At 38.8% G+C, this 15,962-nt stretch overlaps 1 protein-coding gene across 3 annotated transcripts in view; it reads right to left on the reverse strand.

Moving 5' to 3' along the window:
• Positions 1–9,576, reverse strand: part of LOC122755822 (phospholipid-transporting ATPase ABCA3-like) — a 111,639-nt gene extending 102,063 nt beyond the window's left edge. For all 3 annotated transcript variants that reach the window (XM_044004685.1, XM_044004702.1, XM_044004694.1), the window contains exon 1: positions 9,357–9,576. The gene's annotated coding sequence lies outside the window, so the exon portion shown is untranslated. The remainder of the gene's footprint in view (positions 1–9,356) is intronic.
• Between the last annotated feature and the right edge of the window lie 6,386 nt (positions 9,577–15,962).

Below are 15,962 nucleotides of genomic sequence, written 5' to 3' on the forward strand. Positions count from 1 at the left end.
ACTAAGAGTTGGGAAACATGATTCAGGCTTGTTAAGTCATGATTTGTTACTGTCTTTTAAAACTGTTTTCTTTTACACTATTGTGCTCATTGTGTAAATTGTTCTCCTGGGTCTACTCATTTCAATCTGTATAGGTTCCTATAAATCTCAGGTTTTTCCAAATTGATCATACTCATTATTTCTTATAGTACAATAATACTCCATTACTATGGCAGCAGCTTTTGTTGAAGCAAAGATGTAGAAAACAAGGGAATGCCTATCAATTGGGGAATGGCTGAACAAATTACTGAAGGTGATGGTGATGATGATGTACTGTGAGGAATGTGGATGGATTCAGAGAATCCTTGTGGGAATTAAAGGTACCAAAAAAGAACCACCAGAAGAAAAATGTGTACAATGATTACAACACTGTAGAGCAAAACAAATTTTAAAGATTTAACAACTCATATATAAAGTAAATACAAGGTAATCTGGAGTAAAATAAGCACTAGCAGTGGAGGGAAGGGGATCAATTAAGGTATCATGTAGGAGGTGGTATCTGACCTGAATTCTGAAGGAAGCTAGGGCTTCTAAGAGGCATAAGTGAGGAAGGAGTGTATTCTAGCCATAGGCTACAGACTGTATAAAAGTACAGAAATGACAAAGGATAGAATGTCATACATGACAAACATCAGGGCCAGTTTGGTTGGACTGTAAGGTACAAAAAGAGTAATGTATGGTAAGTTTAGAAAGGTAGACTGGAGTCATTAGATCCCAGAATAAGAAGCCACTAGAGTTTATTAATTTCAATGAACATGTATTAAATACAAGGTACTGCAATTATTGAGAACATGATGATAAAATGAAAAATAGTCCATGCCATCAAGGAGCTTACATTCAACTAGAATGAAAAGCTGCTCAAGTTCTTTAAAAATGAGAGAAATACAAATTAAGACAACATCACAATACCTTATACCTAATAGAAAAGCAAATAGAAAAAAACTATCAATGATGGAAGGGACTGTTGCAAACATTTTTAAGTACATTACAATAAGACAAAAAAACCTGATCATACCTTTTGATCCAGTCATTACAATGCTATGTATAAAAATGTTTCGAGGAAAAAAAGACATTAGTATAAAATATTCATAGCTATTTTACTTATACATAGCAAAGACCTGACAACATTTATGTCCAATAACAAAATTATCAAATAAATGACATATTAATAAAATGGAATATTAGAGTATCATGAAACAAAAAAAATGAAAGAATATAAGGACATATAATAGAAGATTTACATGAAGATATAGGAAGCAAGGCCAGTATAGCTAGAACTACATACATACTGCCTTTTGCTACAATTAGGGGGGAAAAGCCCAAAGTAATGGAACTTCAGGCTGATTAGAAAAAAGACAAAGATTGTTAATTGCCATTTTATTTGGTTCTTCTTTGTTAAATGCTTGGGTTTTGTTTTTAATTTGATTTTTTTAAATTCTGAACTCAACACAAAAAACAGCATTTCTATACCCAAAGGAAAACACAGAAAGAGAACTGTACATGAAACTGTAAATCTCTATATTAAGTTACTTACTTTTAAAAAAGGTATCGGGGCAGCTAGGTGGTGCAGTGGATAGAGCACCGGCCCTGGAGTCAGGAGTACCTGAGTTCAAATCCGGCCTCAGACACTTAACACACACTTACTAGCTGTGTGACCCTGGGCAAGTCACTTAACCCCAATTGCCTCACTAAAAAAAAAAAAAGGTATCTAATAAATTCAACACCATACTTCAGAAACTATTGTGTTTGTGCTTTCTTATGAATGTAAAAAATGTTTCAGTTAGCCCCCTTTCTTCTTTTGGGAGGTATCACTATCACTAACCCCCCCCCCCCATCATTCAATCCTTTCTTCTCAAATTAACAACAGGATAAAAAAACAACCCTTGTAACAGATGAGCATAGTCAAGCAAAAGAAATCCATACAGTGGCCACGTCCAAAGATCTATGTCTCTTTTTGCACCCTGAGTCTATCACCTCAGAAGATGTCTAACTCTAGAAAGGTGGTTGTTCATCGCTTTGATCAGAGTTCTCTAGTCTTCCAAAGGTGTTCTTTACAATATTGTCACTGTATAAATATTCTCCTGGCTCTACTTACTTCACTGTACACTTCGCACTTCCTATTTTCCAGGTTTCTCTGAAATTTTATCTTTCATAATTTCTTATGATACAATAATATTCCATCACATTCATGTAACACAATTGGCTTAGCTATTCCCCATATTATGGGCATCCCCTTACTTTCCAGTTCTTTGCTTTTCTTTTTTTCCCCTTTGAATCTTCCCCTTCAAAAACAGAAAGTTCATTTTTCTTGCAACTATTTAACACCCCTCCCCCAGCCTGGGGTTGACTGCATATTATCTTAAATATGCCATAGTTCTACACCAAACCCCTTTGTGTACGTTCAACCCTCCTTTTTATGGTTCATATAAGAATGAGATTTATCTAATAAAGATTCCCCCACTCCTTCCTGGATGTTTGTATATTTTTTCTCATGTATCTCAATTATGACAAAACAGTAAATTCTACTCCCTTCCTTCTTTCTACAACAGTATATTCCTTTTATCCTCCCTTCTCTTCCTTGTCTCTAACCCTCAGAACGAAAATATCAGACATCTTACATATTCTTCTATTTTTCAATCTTTTGTCAGGCCATTTACTGTAATTTCTCGTTAGATTTATTGGTCATTATTTGGTCTGCTGTTATTTTTAATGTCTTGTAGTTGGAGTAGGGCTGCCTGCCTCCCTATAGACAGCTATCTTGGCTGGAAGTCAGTACTTATATTTTACTCTTCATTTTGCATGTTTGTTTATTTTTGTCTTGACATTACAATCATAATGAAAAAAATTAAGTCATTTGGGGGTTTGAACTAGATGATCTCTAAGGTTCTTGGCAGTATTAACATTCTATATGACTATGATACAAATGAAACTATGACTTCATCAGCATGATCAGTTAGTTGCCAACATTTATTAAACTCTGTGTCAGGCACTAGGCTGAGCATTAGGAATACAAAGAAAAGAAAAAAATCCCCACTGTAGAAATTTCCTGCATTGGAGGAAACTCTATATGACTTAAAAACAATTACAAGCCATATATGGCTTATAGTAAATAAGGCTTAGTAGGTAAGTCTTAGGGCATTGATTATGGCACAGACATTAAATGACTTGCCTAGGATCACAAAGTAAGTAATTATCAGAATAGGATGGGCTTAAACCCAGCTTAACTAAACTCCAGTCCCAGGACTCCTTTCCTTCCTATTTTATTACAGTAGGGAATAAGAAAGGAAAGGAAAAGAAGACACATTTATATAGCAACTACTATGTGCCAGCCAACATGTTAAGTGCTTTTTGCAAAACTTATCTCATTTGATCCTCATGACAAATCAGAAGATAGGTGGTATTATTGTCTCCATTTTACAATTGAGGAAACGGAGGCAAATGTAGGTTAAGTGACTTGCCCAGAGTCACAAGGCTCTTAAGTGTCCGAAGCTGAATTTGAACTCAGGTCTTCCAGACTTCAAACCCACCACTCTATGCACTGTACCATCAGTTGCATCTAAATAGATTCTGTTCAATTTAGATCATTCTATTCTATAGATTCCATAAGTCCAATTTAAATGCTACTTTAGAGCCTTATTTCCTTAATAAGAAGCACTCTACCTTCTCCTCAAAATACCTACAGCTTTTTGGTTTTTCACCATTTATATGACATTTATTACAACACAGTACTTTATATAGTACTTGTGTACGTGTATCAACTCTCCTATGGGTACAAAAGCTCCTTATGGGCAAAGAACATGTGGGTTGCTTTTTAAACACAATTAATTGTAACTTAATTTTTCTCTCAATTACACATAAACAAAATGTTTTAACATTTAGTTTTTTCAAATGTTGAGTTCCATATTCTCTCCCTCCTTCCCTCCTCTCACCCCATATGTGCAGTCATGTAAAACATATTTCTATATTAGCTATGTTTCAAAAGAAAACACAGACCAAAAAAACCCAGCCAAGAATAATAAAGAAAGTTTTAAAAAGTATGCTTCAAATTGCATTCAGATTCCATCAGTTTTTTCTCTGGAAGTAGATAGCATTTTAAATCATAACTTCTTTGTAATTGCCTTGGATCATTGAATTATGGAGAAAAACTAATTTATTCAGAGTTGATCATCCTTACAATATTGCTGTTATTTTGTACAATGTTCTCCAGGTTCTGCTCATTTAATTTTGTATCAGTTCATCTAAGTCTTTCCTGGTTTTTCTGAAATCATTTCTCATCATTTGATTTTGCAACAATTCATGTAAGTCTTTCCGGGTTTTTCTGAGAGCATCTAGCTCATCATTTCTTAGAGCACAATAGTATTCCATCACAATCATATACCACAACTTGTTCAGCCATTTCCCAATTGATGGGCATCCCTTCAATTTCCAATTCTTGGCCACCACAAAAAAGCTGCTGTAAATATTTGTGTACGTATAGGTTATTTTCCTTTTTCTTTTATCTCTTTGGGGCACAGACCTAATGGTATTGTTGGGTCAAATGGTATGCACGGTTTTATAGCTGTTTGGACATAATTCCAAATTGCTCTCCAGAATGTTTGGATCAGTTCACAACTCTACCAACAGTGCATTAGTGTCCCTAATTTTCCACATCATGTGGGTTTTATTTATTGCCTTGTTTTCTGTATATATTTATTTTGTCAATACTTATATATGTATATATTGTTTCCCAAATAGGATGTAAGCTACTTGAAATTAAGTGCTATTTCTTTGTTTCCTTTTTTTTTTTTTACTTTGTATCCCCAGTCTAGCACAGTGGCTGGCAAGGGTAGGGGCATAAAAATGCTTGTTAGATTGATTTGTTGTTTTTGATAAAGCAAATGCAAAGGTATTGGAGGCAGCATGGTACAGTGGAAAGAACAGTTGATTTGGATTCAGGGGAACGGTGTTTAAATACCACCTATGATGGAGATCTTGGCAAGTCATTTTGCCTTTGGATTCAGTTTTCTCATCTGTAGAAATAAAGGATTTGAACTTGATGTCTTAAATCTAGGCTCTATGGAATATGTCTCAGGATTGTTTAGCTTTCCTACTCTTCATCCACTTTTCACAGACAGTTCTTTGGTTTTTGCTCTCTTCTCTAGTTATATAGTTCCTTTTCCCTCTCCCCCCAGTCTATAGAGCTTCTGAAATTTGAAGCTCATAAACCTGAATTTCAAGAATTCACTGCTAAGGCATTGTTTTATAACAGCTGAATTATCAAAGGATTTGCAGTTAGGTTTCAGTTAACACTTGTTATTCATAAGACCCCAATGTTCTCAACTGTTTAGTAGATATTTCCACCAGCCGGCCATCACTTTGAACTCAACATACAAAAAATAAATTCATTATTTTCTTCTCAAAATTAGCTTCTCCCTCTAACATAGAGAACATATCTTATCAGTTTACCTAGCACAGTGCACTGAACATAGTAAACACTAAAATACTGTGATAAATAAAATGAGTCCTCTCTGAGTTAAGACTTCAGGGACCTTAACTTGGCAGAGGGGCTAATTGTACTGTAGGGACATGCTATGAGGCAGTAGAGAAAGTCCAACCCAGAAATCTTACCAATGATTTCTCAGTTGGGAACAAATTCAAAAGTCTCAGTATGCCTTAAATGTTATATAAAGCTAATAAAAAGTTTTAAATTAGAAGTTGAACTATCTTCACATTCAAAGACTGACTTTTTCTTCTCAAGATAGTGGTATGACACTTGGGACATGTGATCAGGTCATACTGCTTCCATTTAATATTATGAGATAAGTAAATTAAAGAAGCAAGGTTCTTGTTGCCTACATTCTAACCACTTGCTATTTTTTAAAAATATATTCCCCAACTGAAGCAAATTGCAATCACTGAATTCAACCCAAACATTTCTTTTAGTTCTTTCATGTGGCACTACTTTGGGGTAAGTAGTGGTGATCAGATCCCTGCTGCCAATTAATTTCATTTGCTAAACACCTACTAAACTGTAAGGCATCGTGCTTGGCACTAGGGATACGAAGTCAAAAAACTAAACAGCTCCTGCTCTCAAGGAAATTATATTCTCCTGGGAGCTGAGAGAAACCATTTAATGAACATTTTGCCGCATCAACAATATCTTAAGTTAAATAATGTTGGGGGGTCAAAGGATATAAACAAACAGTTCTCAAAAAATGGTGAACAATTAAAAACCATACAAAAGAATTTTCCAAATAACTAATAAAAGAAGTACAAATCAAAACAACTCTGAGGTTTCACCTTATACCTGCACATTGCCAAAGATGATAAAAGCTGGAAAGAACGCCGAGGTGTTGTGGATAGATGGATAGATGAGCACACTAATACAATGTTGGTGTAGGTCTAACCATTCTGGAAAGTAATTTGGCGTTAAAATAAGAAAAGTCAATCCAATGTCCATACCTTTTGACTCAGAGATCCCACTGCTAGGCCTATAACCCAAGGAGGTCAATGATAAAAAGTCCCATATAAAACACCCCCCCCCACACACACACAAATAAATAGCTTCCCAATTTGTAGTAGATACTCACTGATTGAGGAATGGTTAAACAAATTGTGGTAAGTGAATATAATGGAAAATTACTGTGCTGGTAGAAGTAAATATGATAAACACAGTACAAGAAGTATGAAGTATACAGAACCAAATTCTGTTGATTCTGGAGCCCAATGACTAAAACAAAACAAATGGGAAGAACAATAGTAACAAATCAAATGAAATTGAATGCTATGAAATTATAATGGCCAAACTGGCCACAAAGAAGAGATATGAGAAAGCATTTCCTTCCCTTATTTGCAGAGATGTGGGACTCTAGGTGTGGAACACTACAATTGTTGAAATATTTCAATGTGATAGTTTTGACAAACCATTTCCTTTTTTTTTTTTTTTTTTTTTTGGTGAGGCAATTGGGGTTAAGTGACTTGCCCAGGGTCACACAGCTAGTAAGTGTCAAGTGTCTGAGGCCAGATTTGAACTCAGGTCCCCCTGACTCCAGGGCCAGTGCTTTATCCACTGAGCCACCTAGCTGCCCCTATTTCCTTTCTTTTTAAATTATTCTTTTTTTTTTTTTAAATGAGGCCTGGCTCTCTGGGAGATGGAAAAAGAGTGGACACTGTAGGTAATATAAAAACAAAAGATCAATGAAATTAATTTTAAAAATGAATACTACTGTTCAATTGCAACACAAATATTTATTAACAATCTATTTATACGCAGAGCACTGTGCTAGGCACCAAGAGATCAAGATTTAGATAAGATATAGGTCCTGCTATGATGGAACATGGGTGTATGTCACAAATTACTAGTACAATATAATATACAAGAGTAAAAAAATGAAGTGCTAAGTGAAAGGGATATCAAAGACTCCTTCAAGATTATGGATCTACAGCTGGAAGTAATCTCAAAGGCCTTCTAGTCCACTCCCCCCCTTTTTTTTCTTTTTTTACAATTGAAGAACTGGAGTCCAGGAAGATGAAGTGATTTTCCCCAAGGTTACAACAAATAAGGGTTAAAGGATGATCTGAACCCAGGTTTTCTGACACCAGAGTCAGTGCTCTTTTAACTGTACCATACCAAGAGAATGAGTAGAAATTTACAGGCATGAATAAGAATTAGAGACTGTAAAGGGGATGGTATTCCAAACTTAAGGAAAAGCTTAAGCAAAGCACAGAGGCAGAGAAGTATATAGAGTATGTGGATAACAAGCAAGTAGTTTAGTTTGGCTGGCAGATAAACATATTGAGGTGAGAAATATGAGATAAGGTGGGAAAGGTACTGGTAAATTGTAAAGCATTATGTAAATGTGAGCTGATATCCTTATTATTATGGATGGCTTTTAACACCAGATTAAGGAATCTGAATTTTTCTCAGCTAGCAATAAGAAGCCATTGCCTGGTTTCTAAGGAGAGGAATCTGACAAGACTATATATAAAAATTAGTTCAACTATGTTGTATAGGATGCAGCGGAGCTAGAAGAGAACAAAATTTAGGAAACCTGCTAGAAGACTATTGCAAAAGCCCAGATATTTAACTGTTTAGTTTGTTTGAGGCTTTCAAAACAAAAAGGAAGGGACCAATGCAAGCAATACTGTGCTGGTAGAATCAACAGAATTTGGTAATGGTTTCTTCCTTTATTTCTTGGATCTAATCAAATTTAACATCAAGGTTTTTACAAGAGGGAATGAGTCAAATCAGGAAAAAACAAACACACATTTTTCAGAAAAGGAAAGTAGTCTGTTTTAGGATCTGTTGATTCTGGAGGGCAGGCAGAATAGGTAAAGAGATTCAAGTCTGATGCATAGTTTTGAGATCATCTCTATAGAGATAATGGCTGAAATGAGTGAATGTGATTGCCCAGCCAGGAGGGTTGGTGGAAGAGATGGAGGAGGAGGAAAAGCCAAGCACAACATCTTGGTATAGCTTAACTTGTCGTGAAAATGACGAGGTGCCAGGGAAGGTGCCAGAGAGAAAAAAATGGTTAGAGAAGCAGGAAGAAAGCCAAGAGAGAAGACTATATCCAGAAAGAGGGAGGTGGTCCAAAATGTCAAATGCTAAAGAGCCAAAGAGAATCCGGGTTTGAAAACAGTCACTAGATCTGGTGAATCACCTTTGAGAAAGCAGTTTCAGTATCATGGTGGGGGTGGGATTGGTAGCAGCCAAACTGCAAGGAGTTGAGGGGGGAAAAATGCTCGAACCAACTCGAAAGGTGTTCAGAACTCCCACAGGCCCTCAGGCCGTCTTAGCCTTAGTACAGAGGATATTAGATGGCATTACTTTGGAAGCTAATTTCCAAATCTGCCCAGTCCAACATTTCACATCAATTCCGTATTCAAGAAAGAAGTTTTTCAGTGCAAAGCTAGCTTGAGGTAAAGAACTGGGGTGATAAGACCGCGGTTATTCTGAAGGGACACCCAGCCATGGGGTGCGGCTGGTGGGGGCGGGGTGAGGGTGGGGTGCAGCGGCGGGACCTAAAGGGGGAATCTGCGGGGGAAGAGGGTGGAGGTGGCGGCGGCTTCTCCTAGCCCACTAGGGGCATGGCTGGGAGAGGGGAAGGAAAGAGAAGGAAGCAAGAGGAAGAAGGCGGTGACAGAGGAGCTGTCCCTGGAGCGCGGCTGCTTCTGGGGATGAGGGCGCTGGATGGCCGGGAGTTCTGGCTGCGAGATGGATGGGTGGATGTATGGCTGCAGGGATGCAGAAGGGAGGGACCGGGGAAGGGAAGTAGCTAGGGAGCCCCCTTGGGAATTGGGGGTAGCTACGGGGAGCGGCGATCAGCAGCACTCACCAGGCCCCTCAGCTCTCCACTCTGCCTGCGGCCTCAGAAGGCTTGACCCTCGTCCCCTCGGCTCAGGCCTCCCAGCACCTGTCGGCAGGGCAGCGTCCCAGACTCCTTACAGCGGCGGAGTCGACATGGCAAGGGAGGGGGAGTGGGGGCCGGGAAAGCCGCCCGCAAAAGCCGCCGCAGCAGCTCAGCCAGCCAGCGCCGGCCCCTCCGCGCGTCACGTGACCGGTGCACCTGTGTGCGCGCGCGCGCACGTGACCGGTCCCGCCGCCTCGCTAGATTCGACGCCCTTGACCCCTCCCGGGCTGCTGTGGCTCGGTCACAGGAACTCCGCGGGCGGGGCAGGCACGGGGCGGGCGCGGGGCGGAGACTTGCGGTGGTTTCCAAAGTCCCTGATGCGACCGGACCAGTGGACTACCTTGAGGAACCTCCGGAGATCTCAGACCCTGGAGTTACCTTGATTGCTGCTCCCTCTGGTTTTTCTTTAACTCCTAACCCAAGCTTGTTTCATAGTACTGTCACACTGCTGGGGGAAGTCGAGCTCCTGTGTCCGTCACGAATTTAAAAGGACCCCGGCCTCCCGAAGGTGGGCAGCAGTCCCAGCATTTGATTACAGCCCTGTACCCCCAACTTTCTTCTCGTATTGAAATTGAAGCACAGTTCTCTCCAACCTGTTGCAAATGTTTAACAACGACTCTAAAAATGTACATACCGCACGTTTTAAAGTTTACTTTGCATTATTAACGTTGTTTTCCAGTACTTTCTTACTTCTAGGCAATATACAAAACAATAAGCCAGACCCAGATTACTAGCATTTGCCCCAGCCGCATCGGGCTAGCCTTTCATTTCCTCCCAAAGCTGTCATTTACTTTCAGGACATTAGGTAAAATTCAACTCTACTTGCATGTGTATAATTGTGATAAGTGGCTCTTTCGCCATTGTGCCTGTATTTCGTCCTCCCCCACATTCCTATAATGGGATGCTTTCAGTGTAGTCCATAGGAATAAATGTGATTTAGAAATGCTGGGTTTTTTTAAAAAAAGTTTTTACATAGTTTATTTATGCTCTAATGAAAAATCCATATCTTCATGGATAAACATCCTACATAGTGCCTTTTATTCCTTCTTTTTGCCAGCACCAACATTCGCCTTTGCAGTACCCCTGACTTACTTTCTTCATTCTGTTCTTGCACTCCTTTTGCTGCTTTCTTGATGTCTTTTTCTTGTCATACAGGCCATGCCTTGCAAGTCTGTGCTTTGGTTCATTTTTCTTTGCACAGTCAAGGGAATCATAAATCATGCCAAAGCCTGTTTTGCCACCACCAAAATGGGTTCTGAATCCAAAGACAAAAATGACATCTGGAGTTGTCTTGTACATGTTGGCCAGTTTTTCTCGAATTTCAGTCTTAGGCACTGTGGCCCTTCCAGGATGAAGGCCATCTATAACCATCTGTTTATGCTGAAGAAGTCTGTTTGTCATGAACTTTCTGGTTCTGATAGTTACAGTGTCATTCATGGTGGCAGCTGGCTCCTCAAACAGCAGGAGAGGGAAAAGAGAAATGCTGTTTTTTAAAGAAGCAGAGGAAAATGTCAGTGGAAGTTAAGAATGGAAAATGGGTTTTGAATGAAAATGTGGTGGATCTTGGTGACAAATTCCTTCATGAATGTTGGTGAGGATCAGCTTAGACATAAACTGCTTGCCTACATTACATATTTCTGAGCTCTCATTACTATTCAGATCATTCCTACTTCTCCTAGGCCTTCTCTAACCCAGTTCACCCATTTTCTGACCAACCTACTGCGCCTTTTGAAATTCTCCCTAAATTCTTAACATATTAACTGAAGTACTAGAAAATGATAGAATAAAAGTTGACAAGGGAACCTATATCTTCTCAATATTATTCTTAAAAATATTAATAAATACACCAGAAGAAAGCAAAACTATGGGACAGCCTCAAAAGAACTCCCCCCCACCCTAAAAAACCCCCCACTCAGATAATTAAGCTAACCAAAGAAGTGTTTCAACAAATTTTTTTTTGTAGGGCGGGGCAATGAGGATTAAGTGACTTGCCCAAGGTGACACAGCTAATAAGTGTCAAGTGTCTGAGGTTGGATTTGAACTCAGGTCCTCCTGAATTCAGGGCCAGTGTTTTACCCACTGCGCCACCTAGCTGCCAACAAGTTTTAAAGATTAAAAGAAGCTGGGGTAAAAATGCTACCCAACATATTTATATACATATATGCGTATACTAAAATAACACCAACTAGGTCTAGAATAAATGTTAGAATTTTCTCAATAATATTTAATTAATTAATTATTCATTTATTTATTTGTTTTTGGTGAGGCAATTGGGGTTAAGTGACTTGCCTAGGGTCACATAGATAGTAATTGTTAAGCATTTGAGGCCAGATTTGAACTCAGGTCCTCCTGAATCCAGGGCTGGTGCTCTATCCACTGCGCCACCTAGCTGCCCCTCAATAATATTTATTAAGAAATAAGTTAACAAATGATCACAAGATGAAATAATAAGGAACTAAGTGCAATGAGGAAATCCTAGGATAAGAATCTTAGAAGTACTCTATGTTCCATCTAATCTTGGCTACTCACTGTCCCCTGAATTTTATATTACATTTTTTCATTTTTGGCAGGCTGTCACAGATGTTTGTAATACCTTTTCTTTTCACCATTACCTGGACTCTCTCCAGACACTACCTCCTCCACATCTGCCCTCTTATCTTTATGCTACCCCCATCCTGGCAACCTATATGTTTTGTCTTCCTCCCATTTGAATATAATCTTCTTTTATATCTTGCTTGTTTATATTTGTATTCCTATCCCTTATCACAGTGCCTTTGCTTAATAAATTCTCACTTATTTACTTAGACAAACACTTGGATTTTTCATTCCATTCACAATCTGACAGTTCAAATCTGAAGGAAAGACAAAGACAAGAGTAAAGTCTCTGTAGATAAAATGATATGAGCTGAAGCTGCTTCAGAGGGTCTGCTCCCGGCCACCAGTGGATTGTTGGTCTGTTCTCATTCAGTCCTCTGGTTACCTGGATAACTGGTCTTGAGCAAGTTACAGTACCCTTATTTTTAAAATTTTTATCTTTTTTTACAATTGTATTCCCCCAAACAGGATACCAGCTCTTTAAGGGCAGATGCTGTTTTGTTTTGATGATTATATCCCTAGTTTCTTGCACAGAAATGGAGCTTAATAAATATTTGCTGACTTGAGTGAAACTTGGGAGCTTAGAAATACCTGTGGAAAATGTAAACAAAACAATAGAGTCAAAAATAATAATTTTACTAAAAGACATCGTAAAGTTGCTATCTAGCTATACTGTCTAAAAATCTAATGATTGGTCACCAATATATTAGAAGCTTTAGCAAGAGTTTAGACTTTTAAGCATTTATTAAGGAGCATAAGAATTTGGTGAAGAGAGAGAAAGAGGCCTAGATGCCGACCTCTATCTATCTCAGGGAGGCAGCATTTCTAGCTCCACTCCCCATGAGGTCCTCATGAAAGAGAGAAAGAGAAGAGCCTTGACCCTTCTTCATCCCACAAGCCTCCTGTCTAAACTGGAAACATCAGACGTCACTTCCTGATGCCAAGGAACTGACCTTCCAAGCCACATGCCCTCAGACGCCTTCTCCTCATGGCAGAGCTTTCCTACAGTAACTCTCCAGCAGGTGGCATCACTCTAATTGTCACAGTCCCTCCTGTGCTTCAAGTGAAGAAACATGGTTTCCTCACATGAAGCAATAACATTACAGATGCTTATGACTAACTAAGTAAAGGGAATGAAAAGAGAGAAAAAGAAATTGAGCGATGCATTGACAAAGGCTAAAGGGGGCACTCCCCTTTTAGTAGGTGGACATCACAAACAGAAAAAACCTAAAGAGGCACTCCCCTTTAATAAGTGGACATTATAAACAGTGTATACAATGTGGAAAAGGAAAACAGGAAAATGTTCATTTAAGTCTTTGAAAATCTTTTTCTTAGATGATTCTTGGGATGTCCTCTGGGTGTAGTTGTGAAGTCTCTCAGGTGTTTCAGATATTGATAATCAACTAGAAGGTTTCCTACAAAATTGAGCTTAACACAACTTTAAATAGCTTTGCCCATAACCAAATCAAACAATGAGAGTTCTCAAAAACATATCTAAGGAATTCAGAATCTCAGTTGGTTTTTTTTTGGAGGGGTGAGGCAGTTGGGGTTAAGTGACTTGCCCAGGGTCACACAGCTAGTAAGTGTTAAGTGTCTGAGGCCGGATTTGAACTCAGGTCCTCCTGACTCCAGGGCTGGTGCTCTATCCACTGTGCCACCTAGCTTCCCCCAGAATCTTAGTTGTTACACATGAAACATATAATATAAAAAAAATTGAAACATTCTCTAAAACATAATATTACTATACTCCTCTAAAATATTACTTAATATTACTTAATATTACTAATATTAATATTACTTAATATTACTTACTTAATATTACTACAACATTGTGGTGGGAGAAATAGAGGTAGTAAAGTAGAAAGAATGCTCTCCTTGGAGTCAGAAGACATGGATTTGAATCCCACTTCAGCTACTTGCTGGTAGGACCAGGTGTCATAACTAGAAGGGACCTTAGAGACTATCTAGCTGAACTCCCCCACTTTATAGATGAATAAACTTTGCCCAGGAATTTGCCCAGGGTCATACAGGTAGTAAATATCAGGACCAATATTTGAACCTTGGTCTTCTGACTCCAGAGACAGTGTCCTTTCCATTGCACCACACTGGCTCTATTTAACTTCTCTAGGCCTCAGTTTCTTTTTTTTTCTTTTTTTTTGGCCTCAGTTTCTTCATCTGTAAAATAAGAGGGTTAGATGAGATGACCAGCCAATAGCTAACAACCCTGATTGAAGAGCTTCTTTACACTTTCTTGACATTGGCCAATTAAAGCCTGAAATAGGACACCTGCCATGAGGTACAAACAGGCCATTTCAAAGTCTAAAGGAGTAAGCCTTTACATCTCATCTTTGTTACCTGTCCCTTACACCCTGAAATTTCATCAAGTGGGTTGGAGGAACTCAATTGATCAGAGTACCCTGATCCACTCCCTTATATACACATACAAGAATAAAGAATGAGGGGAAAAACCCAAAATGTCATGGGAAAAATAGTGGAGGTTCATAAGTATTCCTCTGTAAAGAATTACACTCCCCCACACTGTCCAATTAGGATTAAAATGTTTTTTTATTTGGCACTAGAGAAAGTGACAGAAAGGTAAGTCAAAGACTTTACCCCTGGAGAAGAGGTGAATTAGAAACATCCTCCTCCCAGAACAGAAGGAAGGCAAAAGCTTGTTGTTGTTTGTTGTTGTTGTTGTTGTTTGCAGGGCAATGAGGGTTATGTGACTTGCCCAGGGTCACACAGCTAGTTAAATGTCAAGTGTCTGAGATTGGATTTGAACTCAGGTCCTCCTAAATCCAAGGCCAGTGCTTTATCCACTGTGCCACCTAGCTGCCCCTTGTTTTTGTTTTTTTGTTTTTGTTTTTGTTTTTTGTAGGGCAAACGCTTTTATAGAGGATAGATGGGGTGACTGCCTGAAAATGGAAAGTTCCTTTTGGGAATGGGGTAGGGGAAAGCATGGATGCTTGTCATTCCTGTGAGTTGAGGGGAATTTTTTTTTGAATGATAGTCTGGAGTTATCTCTGTCTCTTAACTCTGGTCAGGTAGTAGCATCACCTAACTGACTTTCATGCTATAGAATTTTATCTTCCCTTCTTCCGTGTATCTGTCCTGATATCTAGTTGGCCAGTCTAAACCACACACCCTACTTTTCAGCTTCCTTTTATATACTGTCTTCAGGGACTGTTTTTGTTTTTTGTTTTTGTTTTTTTTTTTTGCTTGCATTTGTATCCCCAGGGCATAGACCATTGTCTAGCATGCGGTAAGCAATTAATAAATGCTTGTTGACTGACTGATTGGAAGTTACATCTCTGAAAAATTTATAGAATTTAAAGTATACAATATAGTCACTTCATTTAATAGTATGTGTGTGTGGCGGGGTGAAAGTAGGGGAAGGATTAGTATTGGTGGACTAAAAAAGATTATATTACTTTTGGACCAAATACATTTTTTTTTTGCTTAGAATTTTATTTTCCAAATTACATGTATAAAAACAAATCTTGACATCAATTTTTTTTTTTGGTGAGGCAATTGAGATTAAGTGACTTGCCCAGGGTCACACAGCTAGTAAGCTTCAAGTGTCTGAGGCCGGATTTGAACTTAGGTCCTCCTGAATCCAGGGCCAGTGCTCTATTCACTGTGCTACCTAGCTGCCCCTTGACATCAATTTTAAAAAACTTTGTGTTCCAACTTCTCTTCCTCCCTCCCTTCCCACCTCCCCCCCCCCCAAGAACTGGAATTTGGCCATAATATTCCTGGAGGTTTTCCTTTTGGGATCTCTTTCAGGAGGTGATCAGTGGATTCTTTCAATTTCTATTTTGCCTTCTGCTTCTAGAATATCAGGGCAATTTTCCCAGTTCATGTAGGTCCTTCCAGGTTCTTCTGATAGCATCCTGTTCATCATAACTTTTATATAATACCTTAAACTTGACAAAG

Source organism: Dromiciops gliroides, chromosome 1, assembly GCF_019393635.1.
Source record: "Dromiciops gliroides isolate mDroGli1 chromosome 1, mDroGli1.pri, whole genome shotgun sequence".
In the NCBI taxonomy this organism is placed as follows: domain Eukaryota; kingdom Metazoa; phylum Chordata; class Mammalia; order Microbiotheria; family Microbiotheriidae; genus Dromiciops; species Dromiciops gliroides.